The 21,118-nt window shown below is 37.3% G+C and overlaps 1 pseudogene; it reads left to right on the top strand.

Annotated features, from left to right (window-relative positions):
* The first annotated feature begins 417 nt into the window (after positions 1–417).
* LOC139461321 (uncharacterized) lies at positions 418–4,554 on the top strand (annotated as a pseudogene).
* Positions 4,555–21,118: the final 16,564 nt, after the last annotated feature.

The following is a 21,118-nucleotide window of genomic DNA, read 5'->3' on the forward strand; positions in this document are numbered from 1 at the left end:
TTGATGTTTTTATTTTGGACGGCTTGCAGTCCACTGAGTACGGAAGCCTTTAGGGCCATGTCCAAAAACAATTCATATCCCTATTAACTGGAAAAATTCCACTTAGTATCTGGAAATTTCCACTTACTAACTGGAAATTTCCACTTTAATGCTTCAAATAGAGTCAACAGCTATATTGGAATCCCTATTAACCTCAAACTATGGAGAGGTGTGTTAACACCATTCGAACAAATGTATGCTTAGGTTTGAACAATAAAGACATTCTATATTTTCTGGCTCATGATCACAAGATTTTGATAAGTGAATGCACACTGAAAAGAAAACTTGCAAAAATGAAGCTCTATCGGAGAAAAGAAAAATCAGGTTGATGTCCCCCTCATCATATCTTACCTGAATGTGAAACCTCTGGTATGCTACATGGCTATCGATGGATCCATCAAAGGTGTGGGGAAAATGGTTTGACTGTTGATGAAGAAACTGTAAGAATATATCTTAATTCTGTGATCACAATATTGAAAAAAAATTATAACCATTGATTAAATAATGCAAAACGAGAGGAATAATTCGTAAATTGTTTGTGACTAACGCGCACCTGGCGAATCGTTAGATATCACTGTTCTCTGTATCCAACGACATAAAAGACAAATCCAAGACCAAGACATTTCCGGAATGTGTGCATATATTTTACCGAAAAATATTATCCATTTTGTTAAAGTAATATATTCAGTTTTAGTTATAAAATAAAATGAAACGGCTATTCATGGACATTGGTTATATGAACTTATAATATTGACTTATTACACATCCCAAGAAATACGTACATGCTGCAGGTACATTTACACTTCATCTTGTAACACTTGTCCAAAGGAAAGAAATATCGTAGTCGACACTATAAACCTATCACATTGTTATGTAAACAATGTTCAAACAAACAGGAGATTATCAAAGGTTCGTTCATACATGTTGTGGCCTATATGTACGTATGATTTCATTTTGAACATTATCAAATATCCAAAGTGAAATTAATTGTGTGAATTTTTTTATAAAAGACATGCAAAATATACATCATAACTGAGACTGTAAACAGCACGATACAGTGATCGTGTACACTCTCATTCAAGGACCTTAACCTCAAAGAAATTACCAAATATGTACAACAATGACATCACTACCTGTGACCCACTTTTACAAAATGGCGTGTACACTTTCAACAGTACGCGGGAATGTACGAGGGGACTTTCGTTGATTCAGGGATCGTATAAACATAAATGTGACATGTAAGTTATCAGAAACATTCTGCCAATCTATGTACTGTTATTTGTTGTCATAATTTTCATTGAAACAAACGGAAATAGTCAGAAATTCCGATAAATACCGTTGTCGTTGTGCGTGATTTTGCGCCAGTCATGGCGTCAACCAGAACGGTAACTTTGACAACTTCTGTTGAAAATATCAAATCATTGCAATGTATCTATTTGAAATTCCCTAATTCTCCCTACGATTCTCTTCCCATGCATATTCTGAAAATTGAGCCAATATCTTAAACGAATAGACGAATGGATAGCTCAAAATAGGAGAATATGCTACACTGTGTAAAATCTGAATTTTGCTTTGTTTACATTTCAACCATGTGCAGTTTTTCGAGCACAGCGTTCGTTTTCACACATAAATTATTTTGCTTAATTTCATCTAGCCACTTTGTATTGGTGACAAAGACCGCTGGTCATTTGATTCTAAACTGTATGAGCAATTCAAGGATGTAGGTATCGCAGATAAGTTTGAAATATACTTGATGTACAGGCGTCTCATAACCGGTGCACCTGAAACGTGATTTTGTAAACACTATCCAATATGGCGGAAAGTTCACTTCGGCGTTCGTGTTTTCGTTTTTTCCAAAACATTCTAAACGATTCTAGGGTTATCGGAGACTTTTTGGAATGATCATTGGTGATTTCATAAAAGACAGATACCCGTGATCACTAATATGCTGTTTTTGAAATTCATTTCTCCGAGTAAATATGCGAAATTTAGATTTCAGAACATGCTGTAAATAACGCCGTGAGTGGTGATTTAGTAATGTGTAAAAAATGGCGACATTTACGATGTACCTATTTTCAGAGGTCATGTTCAGTACTTTTGCTGGGCCTAAAATGCCTGTGGATGATATCACAGAACAGGGAATTTCACACCTTATTCAAAACTGTAAAGTGTAGTTGTGTGGGTGAAGTATTTTGAATTTTATTCGACTTCAAAGTGAGGGCTGTAGAGGAGGGACATATATGTCCCTCTGGCATCCAGGGGGTTTAACCAACAAACCAAACCAACTGCGTGGATCGACGCTCATGATATCATTCACTGGATTGTCTGGTCCAGACTCGATTATTTACAGACCGCTGTCATATAGCTGGAATATCGCTTAGTGCGGCGTTAAACATCAAGTCAACCCCAACGCCCAGGGGATTAAGGAACACTAGTACAGTAGATTTGCAATTTATTAAAGGGTGAAAAGAACAATGTTTTGTGTCACTTTCTACATTTTGAAGTGACAGGATTTTTAAACTTTAGTAAAGGGTTACAAAGCAAATGTTGTAATTTCTAAAATAATAGGCTGACATTTGGTCACAGAAATAAAGTTTCATCATTGTCTTCACAATTAATATATGTTTTATAATGACACTTCTCTTTTATATTTGTACGTTATGTGGATGTAGCCTTCCACAATTAATATTACCACTGGAAGCTACTTTTACTGAGCAATATTCCATCCATATGATGGCAGTCTGTTAATTTTCAACCATGTGATAATTCAAAATTATTTGATAAGCTTTTAAAATTTCTGGATATTTGATTTTTGATAATGCAGTTACTCTGTCCAGGATATGGTCTGTGAAGTGGAATGATTCATGCATGCGTTTTCCATGCTCCTATGTTATTAGAATGCATGGACACACTACACATATCTATCTTTTAACAAGGAATCCGTTTCTTAGCACTTTTATATGTGATTGAAAGGACATCATGAATAAGAAGCAGATCACGAGGAAAATAACCCGGAAGAGGCAGGGGCCAAACCAATGGTCCGTGGCCCCTGGCTGCCCGTGCGGTACACGGACAGCTTTGATCTCGGCAACAGTATTGACTTCAGTAATGACTTTGCCGAGGAGTGCGGCCCTGTCAACCCTCCAGGTAACAGGAATTGATAAATACAAATATCTTTCAGTGCATGAATTCATAATCAACATAGACAATGCCTGTCATCCAAAACTGAGTAAGGAATTGTTTCATATTGAGTGTCTTGTTTAGATATAAATGTGGATATAAGTTGTATGATATTAAGGTTATCATTACCTGTACATGTATCAAATACAATGATATAAGTCAGCGTGATTTATACAAATTCATGTGGTCATAAATTATGATATATGTTTCAAGATTACCATGCCCCTCCTATGTGTTATTTCGATCAGCAACTCAGAGGAGGGGATGGAGGTGTTGATTTGTTCGACCTGCTGGTCAGGGAGACAAACAGGTATGTTGACAAGAACTGGCTGGCGTCAACACCTCCCTTCGGGGGGATCATGTCGAGGAATCGCTTCCAAGTCTTCATGCAGTTCCGCCACTGCAACGACAACTCGGTCGCAAAAGTACTGTAAGTCCCCATGGTCCCCAGCGCGGTGATCAACCTTCAGTTGGTGGCGATCTATAGCCCGTTTTTATAATGTATTGTCAAATGATTCTGTTAGTTATTTCTTTTAACATATTAAAACTAGTTTTGAGACAGTCTGTGATATGCTAGTTTTTATACTGCCCTTCGTCGGCAGAATTTTGTACTACTTAATATATATTGTTAATGTCAATTTTGTTTCGTCACGATATGGCTGAAATATTGCCGATGTGACGTTAAGCTTTAACTCACTCACTCACTCACTCACTCGCAGTGCCCCGAGGGCAGCCAGACCACGACCCCCTCCACAAGATCAGGCCGGTTCTTGATCTTGTGAATGGATCATTCGCAAACTCTCATGGGTATGTTACCTTTTTACTTTCTCCATTCTGATATATCATATGAAAAGTATTTGAACACCATTCATTATGGCACTTATTTCATGTTGCACTGATGTGAGGTTCTAATGAATTAAACACGGTAAATGACAATATGAAAATAACATATACCAACAATTATAGATTTGTTACATGTACATTTTTATTGAAAACTTCTTAAGTAAAAAATAAGATATAAGGTTCTATACCAAAACGTCATCTTGACAGTAAATAAATAAGTTGTTATCCATAAATTGTGTCTGTTTTGTCATCCTCAACTTCTAAGTAATGCATATCACACAACTTCTGCCCCAGAGTGTTTGCGTTGATGAAAGGATGGTTGGCTTGAAAGGGCGACATCACCTTGTACAGTACATGGCCAACAAGAAAGCGCACCGATGATATGGGGTTTGGTGTGTGAAGTTGTGGATCCTTGTCGAGGCGGGTACTGGCTACACCCATCAAGTTCGTATCTACCAGGGCCGGAACCGCTCAAGGAATGCATGTTTCTGAACAATTTAATATGAAATATTTTATTTACAGAAGGGAGGATGGGCTTAACTCACGGGGCCGGTCTGTCACTCTCCCCACTGTACAACACTCTAATGGGGGGAGTTGACCTTAGGGATCAACTCATTGATGTCTATGATCCCCAAGTCCGCTCCGTGAAGCTGTGGAAAAAAGTTTTTTAAACAACTTTCTTCTCACCGCTTCAGGTAAGAATTATTTTATTAATTTGAAATTCAGAATAAAATAATTTGGTTACAAGGAATTAAGGAATAAATTATCATTCAAGACCCATGCAATTACTACCAACTATACGGTCATTATCATGTTAATATGAACCAATATGTAAAAAAATGGCATTTACTCAATACAGCGGAATACATTTCACATCTGGTACCACTTACACTGTATATTCATTCTACTGATTAATCAACTTGAACCTTATCTTCTGAACAGCTATTTCATACTGATTAATCAACTTGAACCTTTTTCTTATGAACAGCTATTTCATGAAGTTTGATTTTAATGTTTCATACTCTTTTCATCAGTTAATGCCTATCAGACATTCCTGAACACCCATGGTAGAACGACCTCCCGTCTGGACTTCCACATGTCCCTTCTCCACTCACTTGTCGGGAACACTCAGGTGACGAGGAGGACTGTATTTGGATACGGCTAAATCTTGATTCATGGATTTAGCCGTATCCCAAATGCGTGAATCGATGCTTATGATGTCAATCACTGCATTGTCTGGTCTAGAATCGATGATTTACAAACCGCCAAAATATAGCTGGAATATTGCCGAGTGAGGCGTTAATCAACAAACAGATATTTTTTTTACAGCCACAGGTGTAAGTTTTTAAAACTGAGCATGATTTTTATTTGGAAAAGAAAATACATTGGAACAATGACAATTTATTTTTTTGATAAAATCCCAGCTTCGCCATCAGAAAAAGCATTGCCCATGTTTGCAAATTTCCGTATCGATGGTTACAGCTGAATTCAATTCTCACATTTTATAATACATAATAACAGATATGAGAGTCACACAAACACACTGTGTGGTTAAGAGTAAAATAGGTCCCCAGCAATTATATTTATTGAAATATATTAATCACAAATTGGACATGACTTTTAATTCCTAAGTAAACACAATTAAATAAGCGTTTATGGCATCACCAATCCCTCATTAATAACAACAAATACAATCCCACGGCCACTGTTCGGTGATCGAAAACTGAATTCGCGATGTTGCCGTCAACAGTGAAAAGCACCGTACATCATCAGTTGGAGTTTTAGAGAGCCTCGTTCTGAATCGTTCAGTTTGGTATATATTTTTTACCTTAAGATTGCCACAAGCAGAAAACGAAGGTGACCTTGATTTTTATTTTCAACCATTCACAAGAAACAACCAGTATTCATTTACAAATACCACAGACAGAATCTGTTTAGGTTGTCATGTCGTCGCTCGCTGTCCGGTGACCTACCAACGAGCTTGGGTCGACAAGGCAGCTAGGCCTAATGCGTGCGATATGGTGCACATCACTTTGCACAAACTTGTCCTCGCGATCACAACGAACTTTATGATACGGACTAGCTAGATTTTTGCTATTAATAGTATGTTATTTTTGCAAGCAATCAAGAGGGACATTATTCGGCTTCGGTCGTGTAGTTACTGAACTGTTTTTTTCAATTTCTGGAACATAGATTTCTGAATGAACAACGGTTGTTTTTTCTCGGGGGTTTCTGTTTGAACATTATAAAAGACATTAATTAAACTTACCTCCATATATTCGAGGAAAACAGTACTCCGATGACCGAGCTTCTTCTTGTGTTGCGTCGTCTGCTCGAAGTGAGGCGCACAAACACAGCGCCCTCTATGAGAAGCTGTCAATTAAGAGTGGTGTCCCTTGAACATAATTCCAATTTCTTTGTGAAAAACGAAATTGCTTAAAATTCATAAAGCATAATTTGCTACAGGAATGTTTTGATTTTCTGTATATATTCAGTTTGTGTATACGTACTTTAGAAATATATATGAATATGTGCTTCTTGTAGAAATAGCCCACTGGGATAACTTTTACATGACCAATACACATCCCACTGAGATGACCATATCCCAGTGGGATCCCACCAGAATGAAATGTTGTCGTCTGTCACATGGGGCTATTTTTATCCCTTCGAATATTCATGCGGCGTTAAACAACAAACCAAACCAAATCATGCTCTCGGCGGGGGCCGAACGTTTTTATATATTTGATTTGTGTTCATCTCGCTGATTCGATAAACAAAGCACGAAGATAAAGATTAAAGCATATAATGTATGAATAACCGTAACAGCTTGATTTGTATTCGTGAAATAAAAAAACTTAGTCTTGCAATAATAATAATAAGGTATTTATCAATAACAAACCGCATGAATACAAAATTTACAAACTGAAATTAAGCGATAGATGATTAATAATGTAGTAATGAATTCTACTGTCAAAGAGCTAGCTATTTATATTTAGACATACGAACTCGTTCAGACCGAGGTAATAAATAGCTTCATCGGGGACCGGTATTCAAGTAATTTTAAGTGACATTTACACGTTCATATTCAACATCATATAGTTATTGTTTATATATACTTATATAACCAATACATTATAAATATATTCGACACTGCATAAGATCCTATATGCCGTTGCTACCAACCTACTTTTCAACGTCTTTTAATAAATTGGCACGCCTCATTAAACATACGAAAACGTGACTTACATATAATCAGTCACAAAACATGAACAACATTAACTCAAAAGGGTGTGTCAACGTTTACCATGTGCGTTTTCGTTTCTTCTGGGAGACATGCTTTCGACTTTTTTTCTCTCATGAAAAGTACCGCTAAGCGACCTTCAACTTCGGTCGCCATTTTGTTTTAGTTTCGGCTAAAAAGTTGCGGTACCTTTTCTGTGTTTTTGCAGAATGTGAGGTGTAGGAAGCATGAATGGAATTTCTAAGTATACGTATGCATATGAGAAGTGGTACATTTTCACACAGACTGTTTTTTACAGATGTCAGTAGGTATGTATAACTACATGAATGTTTTTGAAAACGCTTTGACATGAATGTGATGAACGAGGCCTTGAACAAATACTGTAAAAAAAAAAATATACACTCCATTCACCATCGATAAACTGGGCATTTAGTTGGTTTCATAAGCTAATGAATGCATAGATGCGTAGATATTTGACCATGTTCAATCTTTCAACCAAAATATTTATGAAGGTTGCAAACATTCCTTTGCATGTGGATGTCCAGTCAGTCGGTGCAATTTGTTCGAAATGAAAAAATATTTCAATGGCGGCACATTTGAACGAAAGTGTAAACAAAGGGATCTTGACTAACTCCATATGCGTAATTTCTTTACTGTAGAGTTGTGAAAATGACAGATATGTGTTGGAAATTTTCTGCTTTTTGCGATGTTCCAATTGCTATAGGCTTGGGGTAATCCAAAAATAATTTATTTCAATTCTTTTAACAAGATGTTTCAGAAGGACATATATGTCCCTCTGGCACAGCAACTGCGTTTTCTGTAGAGACATATATGTCCAAATGGCATCCAGAGGGTTAAATATCAAAATTCACAGTTTAAAAAGGGCATTTTCTCGGGACCATTTATGGTCCCGTGGCACCAAGAAGGTTAAGCTGAGCGTATGTTATGTCCAGATACATGTTGTCATTAAGTCACTATGCGGGTGTAAAACGTGAGGGACCATATATGGTCTCCTGTCACTATGCGGGTGTAAAACGTGAGGGACCATATATGGTCCCGTGGCACCAAGAGGGTTAAGCTGAGCGTATGTTATGTCCAGATACATGTTGTCATAGAGTTCCCTTGTCCCCTTCGTACACAGATAATTGGATCCAAGGTGGAGAACCAGAAACTTCGGCTGAGGATGACTTCACGGTTGGGGAGTAAAAGTAGTGACGTCATGGGATAAAATGCGTATGGTTGCCATGGCGAGTATTTTGGGCGGGTCTTGTGAGAGGAGAATGTTTGTAAACAAATGGTGGTAATTAAATGGGAATAGTTACTAGTATTGGTTATGCGGAGCTGACCATAAACCGATTTAGCTAAATATTGCTAAATCATAGTAAGTTGAATGGAATAAACCGCGCTCACTAACCTTTATGTTAATTCATGTTTGTAATTAATTTTATCAAACTTGAATATAATACACAGATGTTCATTATTGACATTTGTCGCGCGGCCTTGTGCTGGACTTGACAAGGAAGAGAACTGCACCAAATCGCGGTACAGGGAAAAGTTCTGTATGGATTCTCGAATAGGACCAAAGCAGGACACAATGCGAACTACCACAAAGTAGGATGATGATGCCAGACTTCAGTGGTGTATCCAGACAAGTGTAAAGACATCACATGTAAGTCCAGTGTGTGTAATAATTAATAGGCATTGAATCCGTATTTCCCAAAAAATAAGATTTTTTTTAAAATCAAGATATATGTCTAATTTCATATATTTCAAATTGTGATTGAACAATTTGGAAGGTGTGTTTGGGGGGGGGGGGGGGGGGCTGTTGAAGATATTTGGTCCGGGTAGCCTAGTGGTAAAATCATTTGCTCGTCACGCCGAAGACCCAGGTTCCATTCCCGACATGGATACAATGTGTGAAGCCCAATTCTGGTGTCCCCCCCCGTGATAGTGCTAAAAGCATAGCTCACCCACTTTTGTCCGTTGACAGGGGCTGAATGTATTGAACATTAGATATTTTTACATACACGGCTTTATTAGTAACTCGGAGCTTGATTTGATTGTAAAAGTTGGTTGTTTGTTTGTTTGGTTTAACGCCGCACTCAGCAATACTCCAGCTACATGACGGCGGTCTGTAAATAATCGAGTCTGGACCAGACAATCCAGTGATTGGGATCGATGACATGTATCAACCAAGTCAGCGAGCCTGTCCAACCGATCCCGTTAGTCGCCTTTTACGGCATGTATGGGTTGCTGGAAACCTATTCTAACCCGGAATATATATATATATATATATATATATATATATATATATATATATATATATTATATATATATATATATACACACAAAATTAGTAAAATATAATTTTACAGTTAAGTTAACAGAAAAGAAGTGTGTGTTGTTGGTTTTTGCATTTTGAATTTCAATTTGTTGAAGATCAATGAATCTTGCGGGATATTTGCAATTTAATGAAGGGTGAAGAAAACAAGGTGTTGTGTCAAATTCTAGATTTTGAAACTTTCATGGTAAATTCTAAATATAGAATACTAAACGAGCTCCCGTGTAATACCAATTTTATGAAACGAGTGAATAGTTGTGGTATTTGACGAGCGAAAGCGAGTCAGATACCACAACTATTCACGAGTTTCATAAAATTGTTTTACACGGTAGAGAGTTTAGTATTTTATTTATTACTTGCCATTTAAAACGTTTTTAGAATTATACTGTCGAGTGTGAATAGGCTGACACCTACACGATCCACGGCATAATACAATTGAGTTTAACAGAATAATACTTCAAACACGTCAAAAGTTGAAACGTATGAATTTAATACCATACAACGGTCTACCTTTAGAATTCAGGCGTCCGTTCCACAAAATTATCGTAGCGTTAAGGTTATCGCAACTCGCATACTTAAACTTAGACCAACGACTGTCGTTGTGCTACAGCACGATCGCCTTGTGGAACGGGGCCTTGCACCCCAAAGTTTAGTATCACGTCACAATACCCGATGACGTAATTTGTGGAATTTTGTTGCAAGATCCTTCAGCGAAACAATGCCATGTGACGTCAGCCTAGCAACAAGGTTGCTGTGGTCATTGAGTGTGCTTAAGCTCCTCTCAGTGATCTATCATCTCCACACGCAATGTCGTTGAATAAGGCAAGGGATGTTGAGAGCTTTCAATATTTTTCGTGAAACGTGTTCCGAGAGTACATAAGCACGCGTTTTGGTATTACACAATGTGTAATACAGCTGTATGTTTATTAAACGGGTGATCTCTTCACGGGGAAGTAATAAAATAGATTTACATTTAGTCATATCTAGGCAAGTGTAAAATATATATCTACAAAATAAGTGTAAAATATAATCCAAATGGAGCGGCTGAGACAATTTGACTTGCAAAATCATTGTAGACTTGAGTTGGACTCCTCAATTTATGTTGGTTAGTTGTTTAGTTATCCCTTGCCTCAACGAAGTTATTTTTTAATTTTTGGATTTAAGTTTTAATACGGTGTGGGTTCACTTATGGATACCCGTGAAGATCCGGGGTAGTAAAGGTCTTCAGCAACCCATGTTGCCATAAAAGGCGACTAACGGGATCGGGTGGTCAGGCTCGCTGACTTGGTTGATGCAGGTCATCGATCCCACTTGCGCGGATCGATGCTGATGATATCAATCACTGGGTTGTCTGGTCCAGACTCGATTAATGTACAGACCGCCGTCATATAGCTGTAATATGGCTGAGTGCGGCCTATAACAACAAAACCAACCAACCAAACCAAATCACTTATGGAGTATAACAAATAACTGTTAAATATTACTCCTCGCCAAACATTGCATGTCTGTATTTAAAGTACATACTGAACTGGTGCCATTTGACATTAAGGACTTTTAGTAATGTTTATATATTTAGAATTTCCATTGCAGCTCTTTTGACATGTTGGAGAAGTTACCAGGTTTAGGACCATAACGTATTAAAATTGGCGAGGGATACAGAGGACGTCGTCGACTATATGCTTGTTGTCATACCTGCAATAATCAAGTCTGGACCAGACAATCCAGTGATTAATATCATGAGCATCGATCCACGCACGTTGGGATCGATGATATGCATCAACCAGGTCAGCGAGCCTGACCACCCGACCCCCGTTAGTCGACTTTCCCGGCATAGTTAGCATACTAAGTTAGCCGTAAAAGTCGACTAACGAGATCGGGTGGTCAGGCTCGCCGACTTGGTTGATGCATGTCATCGATCCCAATTGTGTGAATCGATGCTCATGATATTAATCATTGGATTGTCTGGTCCAGACTCTATGATTTACAGACCGCCGTCATATAGCTGAAATATTGCTCAGTTGGTCGCCTTTTCCAAAATTGCGTGGATCGACGCTCACGCATGAATGTCGTCACAGGATTGTCTGGTCTAGACTGGATTATTTACAGGCCACCGTCATATAGCTGTACTATTGCGGAGTGCGGCGTTAAACAACTAACAAACAGAAATTGGAATTATCTGTCCATGTATAACCTAAAATGTACAACTATTATTTAACACTGGATTTTCCACTCAATTCTTTGACCATATGGCAAAGGTGCACAAAGTAATTTGTGAGTAGATCATGGTGACCTCTACTCTATTAGAGTTAAGGTTAGAATAGGTACCCAGCAACCAATGCTAGTCGTATGAGGCAATCAAATGGATAGAGTTATCAGGCTTGGGGTTACTTGCATGTTATCATATCCTGACGAAGTGGATCATTGGATTGTCTGGTCCACATTCGTTGATTTTGCCATCTCAAGGGATAAATATTTCAAATCATCATCTCTCAAGCATATTTTTTTTATAATATTAATTCTCATTTAGTTATTGGGTTTTAAAAAGAGATAGAATTGTTTAACAAATTTTGATGATATATATTGTATAAAATGAATGACCTTTTAAAAAAAATTAGTAGAACGAAATTATATCGGAGTTTGTTACTGGCCGTATCCTCATAGGGCGTTCAGGCCGAAAACCCCGACATGGGTACAATGTGTGAAGCCTATTTCTGGTGTCCCCCGCCGTGATATTGCTGGAATATTGCTAAAAGCGGCGTAAAACCAAACTCACTCACTACAGACCGTGACTATGCTTGTCGCAAAAGGCGACTAACGGGATCGGGTGGTCAGGCTCGCTGACTAGGTTGATACATGTCATCGATCCCAATTGCGTGGATCGATGTTCATGCTGTCAATCACTGGATTGTCTGGTCCAGACTCGATTATTTACAGACATATAGCTGGGATATTGCTGAGTGCGGCGTTAAACAACAAACACTACAGACCGCCGTCATATAGCTGGGCTATTGCTGAGTGCGGTGTTAAACAAGCCCAAAGACCAGGGGATTAAGGAACAATAGTACAGTAGATTTGCAATTTATTAAAGGGTGAAAAGAACCATGTTTTGTGTCACGTTCTACATTTTGAAGTGACAGGATGTTTAAACTTTAGTTAAGGGTTACAAAGCAAATGTTGTAATTTCTAAAATAATACTGGACACGACAGGTCACAGAAATGAAGTTTTGTTAAAAAATATCAACACAAATGCAGCCCAGATCCTTAATGTTAGTGCTTAGGTTATATACACTTGTCACATCATTGAAGACTTGAGCTGGACTCCTTTTTTATTTAATTCTCTTTGGTCTGGGAGACAGCCTATAGCCATGACTAATTGATCTACGCAATTTGAATACAATGACATGCATCAACCAAGTCAGCGAGCCTGACCACCCGATCCCTCCTCTTGCGGCAAGCATGGGTTGCTGAAGATGTATTCTACCCCGGATCTTCACGGGTCTTGTCCTTTAAGAGGGGGCTGGGATTTTGTATTGACGATTAGATATTTTTTAACAAGCACAACTTTATATATTTACAACCTTGAGCTTGATTTTTTGTTTTAAAGTAAAATACATTTCAACATTGACAATTTATCGTTTGTCCATTGACAGGAGGCTGGGATTTTGGAATTAAGTGAGTGAGTGGGTGAGTTAAAATTTAACGTCGCATCGGCATTATTTCAGCCATATAGCGACGAGACCAAGCTAATATATACACAATTAAGTTATTTAAGTAATGACGTATTAAGATAGACATTTTTACGACATGTGAAGGTCCGGAGTAGAATAAGGTCTTCAGCGACTAACAGGATTGGGTGGTCAGGCTCGCTGTCTTGATTGATGATTGGTTGTGTTACGCCGGTCTCAGCAATATGACTGCGGTCTGTAAATAATCGAGTTTGGACCAGACAAACCAGTGAATATTGTCATGAGCATCGATGACCTGCATCAACCAAGTCAGCGAGCCTGACAACCCGATCCCGTTAGTCGCCTTTTACGGCAAGCATGGGTTGCTGAAGACCTTATCTACCCCGGATCTTTACGGGTAGCTTGATTGCCGAAGTAATAGAGAATGGACCAGACAATCCTGTGATTTATATCATGAGCATCGATTCACTCATTTGGGAAACGGCTAAATCTTGACTGATGGATTTCAAGGTATCCCAAATGCGTGAATCGATTCTCATGATGTCAATCACTGGATTGTCTGGTCCATACTCGATTATTTACAGACTGCCAACATAAAGCTGGAAGATTGCTGAGTTAGGCGTTAAACAACAAACTAACAAACAGATATTTTTACAGCCACAGCTGTATTTATTTAAAACCGAGCAATGACAATTTATTTTTTGGATAAAATCCAAGCTTCGCCTTCAGAAAAAGCATTGCCCATGTTTGCAAGTTTCCGTATCGATGGTTACAGTTGAATTCAATTCTCTCATTTTATAATACATAATAACAGAAATTGGAGTTAAACAACAAACAAACACACTTTCAAGCAGCAAACAAAACATGCTAATATGTGGTTAAGAATAAAAATCAAGACAAATTATTGGATATATATTGGACTTATATCCTGGATCCTGAATATCCTGGAACCTAAACTACAAGTGGATTATTTAACACTGGATTTCCACTCCGTTCTGTGACCAGACCCGTGAAGATTCCGGGGTAGACCCAGCTAACACACGACGTTGTCACAACGTTGTGGAAAGGTTGTGGATTGGTAACGTTGTGAAATAACGTTGTCACAACGTTATTATAACGTTAACCCCCTGGATGCCAGAGGGACATATATGTCCTTCCTCTACAACCCTCACTTTGAAGTCGAATAAAATTCCAAATACTTCACCCACACAACTACACTTTACAGGTTTGAATAAGGTGGGAAACTCCCTGTTCTGTGATATCATCCACTGGCATTTTAGGCCAAGCAAAAGTACTGAACATGACCTCTGAAAATTAGGTACATCGTAAATGTCGCCATTTTTTACACATTACTAAATCACCACTCACGGCGTTATTTACAGCATGTTTTGAAATCTAAATTTCGCATATTTACTGGGAGAAATGAATTTCAAAAATAGCATATTAGTGATCACGGGTATCTGTCCTTTATGAAATCACCAATGATCATTCCAAAACGTCTCCGATAACCCTAGAATTGTTAAGAATGTTTTAGAAAAAACGAAAACACGAACGCCAAAGTGAACTTTCCGCCATATTGGATGGTGTTTACAAAATCACGTTTCAGGTGCACCGGTTATGAGACGCCTGTAACATCAAGTATATTTCAAACTTATCTGCGATACCTACATCCTTGAATTGCTCATACAGTTTAGAATCAAATGACCAGTGGTCTTTGTCACCAATACAAAGTGGCTAGATGAAATAAGCAAAATAATTTAGGTGTGAAAACGAACGCTGTGCTCGAAAAACTGCACATGGTTGAAATGTAAACAAAGCAAAATTCAGATTTTACACAGTGTAGCATATTCTTCTATTTTGAGCTATCGATTCGTCTATTCGTTCAAGATATTGGCTCAACATTTTCAGAATATGCATGGCAAGAGAATCGTAGGAAGAATTAGGGAATTTCAAATAGATACATTGCAATGATTTGATATTTTCAACAGAAGTTGTCAAAGTTACCGTTCTGGTTGACGCCATGACTGACGCAAAATCACGCACAACGACAACGGTATTTATCGGAATTTCTGACTATTTCCGTTTGTTTCAATGAAAATTATGACAACAAATAACAGTACATAGATTGTCAGAACGTTTCTGATTACTTACATGTCACATTTATGTTTATACGATCCCTGAATCAACGAAAGTCCCCTCGTAAAATCCCGCGTACTGTTGAAAGTGTACCCGCCATTTTGTAAAAGTGGGTCACAGGTAGTGATGTCATACGTCAACATTGTTGTACATATTTGGTAATTTCTTTGAGGTGAAGGTCCTTGAATGAGAGTGCACACGATCACTGTATCATGCTGTTTACAGTCTCAGTTATGATGTATATTTTGCATGTCTTTTATAAAAAATTTCAAACAATTAATTTCACTTTGGATATTTGATAATGTTCAAAATGAAATCATACGTACATATAGGCCACAACATGTATGAACGAACCTTTGATAATCTCCTGTTTGTTTGAACATTGTTTACATAACAATTAATGTGATAGGTTTATAGTGTCGACTACGATATTTCTTTCCTTTGGACAAGTGTTACAAGATGAAGTGTAAATGTAACTGTAGCATGTACGTATTTCTTGGGATGTGTAACAAGTCAATATTATAAGTTCATATAACAAATGTCCATGAATAGCCGTTTCATTTTATTTTATAACTAACACTGAATATATTATTTTAACAAAATGGATAATACTTTTCGGTAAAATATATGCACACATTCCATAAATGTGTTGGTCTTGGATTTGTCTTTTATGTCGTTGGATACAGAAAACAGTGATATCTAACGATTCGCCAGGTGCGCGTTAGTCACAAACAATTTACGAATTATTCCTCTCGTTTTGCATTATATAATCAATGGTTACAATTTGTTTTCAATATTGTGATCACAGGATAGTAAACAGTTTACTTTATTTCTCCAGGAATTGTAAAATGTATAAAGATAAAACCCATGCCAGGTACCCCGTTGGTTCAAACGTATACGATTATCCTGATAATTCTATACCAATAAAGCTTTCTTTGCATCTTGTATTGTGTAAGAAAAAATAATATAATCATGAACAAATATATGTCCAATATTGAATAAAATTATGGTTGTTTTGAAATATTCTTTTGGGAATTTCATTACGTAAGCTGATGCCAAACAGGTGCGTGTCTTGTCCAATTAAGATACACGATAAACTATCTAATTGTTTACATATTCAAGACATTATTTACTTGGTGAGAGCAGTCATTTTATGTTGTGTCGAAAAAGCGTCAAATTCTGTTCCACACATCGAGATGTTCCATACCATGAACGAAAATAAGCGGAGATATATATTAATCAAAATACCAGTGTCGTCTTTTTCCGACGTTATCACAGACATAAAACCAGCCATGACGTCAAAAGGAATCGTGTTATTTTTAGGGTATTTCATTACATTTGATGATAAGGCTTGTGCTCCATTAATAATGATGCAACATTAGTCAAATTACACTTACACAATCAGGAGAATGTTGGAATCTAAGGACTAAGTTATAGCTTAGATAAGGCCATCCATTTCTCTAGTTTGGTTCCTCCTGAACAAAACACCACGAAAATATATTGTCCTTACCCACAGCTAATTCTCACCAAGTGACCTGAGTTACAACAAAGTAGAGCTAAGCATAGCGGAGTTATGCCCCCTTTTCTTTGTACGTGTGTAACCTCTCTCTCACCTTTTGACGTCATAGAGAAAAATCAGTTTTCGTCATTTACGGCATGCTATTTTTGGAATTGAATGTATGTCGTTATACATACGCATATAACTCCATTTGATATGTAGTTATGTCGTTCAGATATTAGGCAGTATTTTGTTCGCTCACAGTTTCCGTAAAGCTTCTTAATAAAAAAAAATGTCGCACAGTACTTTTATCGGTGTACGATAAAAAGCGGAGAAATTTACTGTTTTTCAACGCAGAATAAATTTTCGGACAACACTTAGGAGTGTCTTTTTTAAAAACCGGTTTGATATTTACGGTTAGATTTACACCATCAAATAAGAAATTTAATATTCTCCACTTCTGCGTAATTTTATAGCTAGAGGTAGATCCAGTGCCGCGTGAGCGCAATTCTCGCACAACCTTCACTTTTCCGATCTTAGGAAAATGTGCGTCAGAAAAAAAACTCGGCATCCAGAGGGTTAACGTGCAACGTTATTTCACAACGTTATAACAACGTTGCACATTTACGTTGTGAAAACGTTGTGCATCGGACATCACACAACGTTTTATAACTACGTTTCTGAAACGTCGGTGAAACGTTATAGAGTTTGCTTCTCGGTAGTCATAAAGGAATAGAACTTCTTTATCAAAATCAACATGAATTTGTCAGAATACCAAGGCAGTAATGCATTACCTGTCTGTATATTCGGCATTTGGATTTTCATCTCTTAATACTAAAATTTCAAGAAGGTAATTTCGTATCTCTATGACAACGTTAGTATTACGTTACATTGAAACGTTATTCCACAACGTAACAATAACGTTGCAAATTAATGTTCTGATAACGTTGTGCTTAGGACATTACAACACTTTTTGTAAATGATGTTAAGGAAACCACTTATAGATCTACCATATCTTAGTTTTATTTTTTTTAAACATATTTATCTATTAACGAAGTTATCTGTCTACTAAATGTTGTCACAAGCAATATTACAGTTAAAAACAATTAGCGCGCATTTTTTGCGGCGTGAGAGGGACTGCTGAAAAGTTTAGCCTGTTGCCTCGTGAAGTGACGTCAGAATGACGTCACATTGTCGCGAAAGATTTGTTGTCACCAGCCATCTTAGTTCAAGCTCACTCCGGACATATCATAACTCAGTGATTGTGCAGCAACTGGAACTGGACAGATGATCTGTTAATTCGGATGAGGTAAGTTAATTTTTCAAAAGCAGTCTCCGCTTGTTGATATGTTTCTGTACATGCAGATAGCCAAATGATTTAAATGTATCGTATTATTCAGAAGTGGCGGGGTTTAGAATGCAGTTGGCCGGTCACTTTCACTGAGCGTCTGTATTTGATACACAGAACATGAAGTATATATAGAGGTGAAGGAGGCCCAAGATTTTTTTTCCATATTATTATTTTATGGATACCAAGGGTAATTACAAAGGGCAAGCAGTATATGTTTGACCAGAATTCAGTCTGGCGGCGTTTTGTGGCCGCCATATTATGTTCGGGTTTCGATCGTAAACGTGTCGATCATTAAATAGGCCTAACTTATGCATCGCCTAATAACCACTGACAGTTATCGCTATTTCTTCCGTGTTATTTCTGAAATCATTACTATGTAAAGTTTACATGTACTAATCTTCTGACTTTGATTTTTGTGAAACAATGTGGCTCATTCAGGCCATGGGAAAGGTTAAGTAGATTTCTCTTATACAGCGAAGAGAGGGGATCAAAACAATGGAAGTATTTTCAGATCGACTGTCTGCGTGCTTCAAGTTATAGCCTTAGTCTTAATGCGCTCAATGATGTTATGAAAAATTGTATTTTCGGGAAGAGACAGAAACATACTTCTTGTTTCCGAAAAGGCCTAATTAGCACTGACTGAAGTAGCCTAAATGTGGACCATCAGGTTGTTGGTGCTGTCTATAAAGTTTAGTTTAGCAAGGCGCTTATCATGGTGTATTTTTATTATTTCCAAGAAGGAATCAATCCATCATTTTCCGACAACTAGATCTATGTCCGACTTCCTTCTAATGAAAACGAGCAAAAGTAAAACGAGTCTCTCGTCGCGCGCTATAACGGGGTGTTTGCGGTATTGTCATATTGGTGATGAAAAGCTAGTCGACAGTCAAAAATTAAATATCACCATATATTGTCAGTGAGTTGGTCATCGTTTATTGATTATTAAGGTGAGATAGGTGTAGCCAATGTGCACCAATGAAAAATACAATGGAATTGATAGCAACCATATTCGTTCGGTTTTCGATCTCCATATGTTGCCAAGTAGGCTACCATACTAGGTCTACAGAATTATATTTAACGATATTGAACTGTATTATGTTAATAAACGTAGTAACAAATAAATTTCAATAAATATTTACAGAGCTGTTTCAACTTCGTCTGGTATTGTAGAAGCTATTGCATTTTGTTAATTTTCCCATGTTTCTATCTTTGTAAATATTAGAACATAGATTCTATATAAATATCCTGTAACATCATACTCTAAGTAAATGTGATTTATCTATACAGTACTGGTTTATTTAAAAATGTGATACTTTGTGGTTTCTGTTTTTCTTTCAGGTGGAGAAAACAGTATTGTGGGAGCATATTTGTTTAAAGTACATCACTGACAGAAAGGTATGTATGATGCAATAATATATACAAACATCTTCAAGAATTAAAATTTAGATGATTCTTATTTAATTATTCCCACAATCTAAAAGGGCGGGGGTATAAAGTTACACCAATGATTCAGTGCTTAAAGCTTTTCTGCCTATGTATGATCCAAGAGCATCATGGTATTACTGTCAGCGCCTTCTTCGCACTTTCAGCAGTTTTTAACTGTTTAAAGACTGACATCAGACATCAAAATATTATTTTAAGGAATGCAACCATTATTTTGTTATGTCAGAAATATGTCCCTTGCCTTGCCATTTTATAACATTTGTGTCATTTTTTATTCAGTTACCAAGGCTTAAGGAGAGACTATGGATACAGTTGAAGATCATCCCTGTGACTTTTCATTTGAGGATTGAAAAGGCTCCTCAGCCACTCAGCCCAAGTTCTGACTTGTTATTTAATAAATAAATAAAGGTCACCTCAACCAGAATTCTATTGTTATTTCGTTGCTGGGAAATGGATCTTAGGACATCAGATGCATAGACTATTCTGTGTGTCACAGTGTTGCTCTCAATGCTGAATGTATGGGGTAAGGCCAAGAAAATTTAAATGTTTCAATTTGTGCAGGGCTTATTGTTTGATGGTTTTTAATTTGCAAGTTCGTGGGAAAATCAAATATCTTTTAATTGTGTTTTAACATTTGTGAACAATTTGCACATAGCCTTGAAAACTGTTTGGGAAAATAAATATTATATAACCAAATTGTACATGTAATTTAAAACATTTAGATTTTTATCTTGGCCGTATTTCAAACTCTGCCAAACGAGAGTGCATTTCATTGACTTGCTGTTTCACGGATAAGGTTAAAGTTGAATTCAGTTTGCAGAATTTATTGCTTGGTACCTGATGTCTTAACTAGATTGGTACAAACTTTTCAGGCTGCCCTGGAGGTATTGAGGAATAAGACAGGCGTTAATATACATGGACATTGCAACAACGTGCTGCAATGGCTGTAATGTCTCCATATGTATGCGATACCTACGTTGTCGCGACGTTTTGGATAAACGTTGTAGCAACGTAAAAAATGGATGTTGTGAAAACGTCTTGATTTGGTTGTATTTTGTTTTACGCACAACGTTGTAGCAACCAATCTGGGAGTCTACAGATTGACGTTGTGACAACGTTACATCACAACGTTGTAGCAACGAAAAGTCAACGTTGTCACAACGTTGTCACAACGTAGAATTGTTTGCTGGGTATCTGCTGTCATATGATATATAGCATAGTCCAAGCGCAGGTGTGTGTAGTGAATGTGTATATACATCACCTAGTGTCCATAAATTTGTTATGAGAGTGTATACATTTCATACAGTGTCATATGATACTTGGCTTGGATTATGTGCTCGTGTGTCTCAGTGTTCTATTC

This window comes from Haliotis cracherodii, unplaced genomic scaffold (assembly GCF_022045235.1).
Source record: "Haliotis cracherodii isolate W230 unplaced genomic scaffold, xgHalCrac1.p SCAF_14, whole genome shotgun sequence".
Lineage (NCBI taxonomy): Eukaryota > Metazoa > Mollusca > Gastropoda > Lepetellida > Haliotidae > Haliotis > Haliotis cracherodii.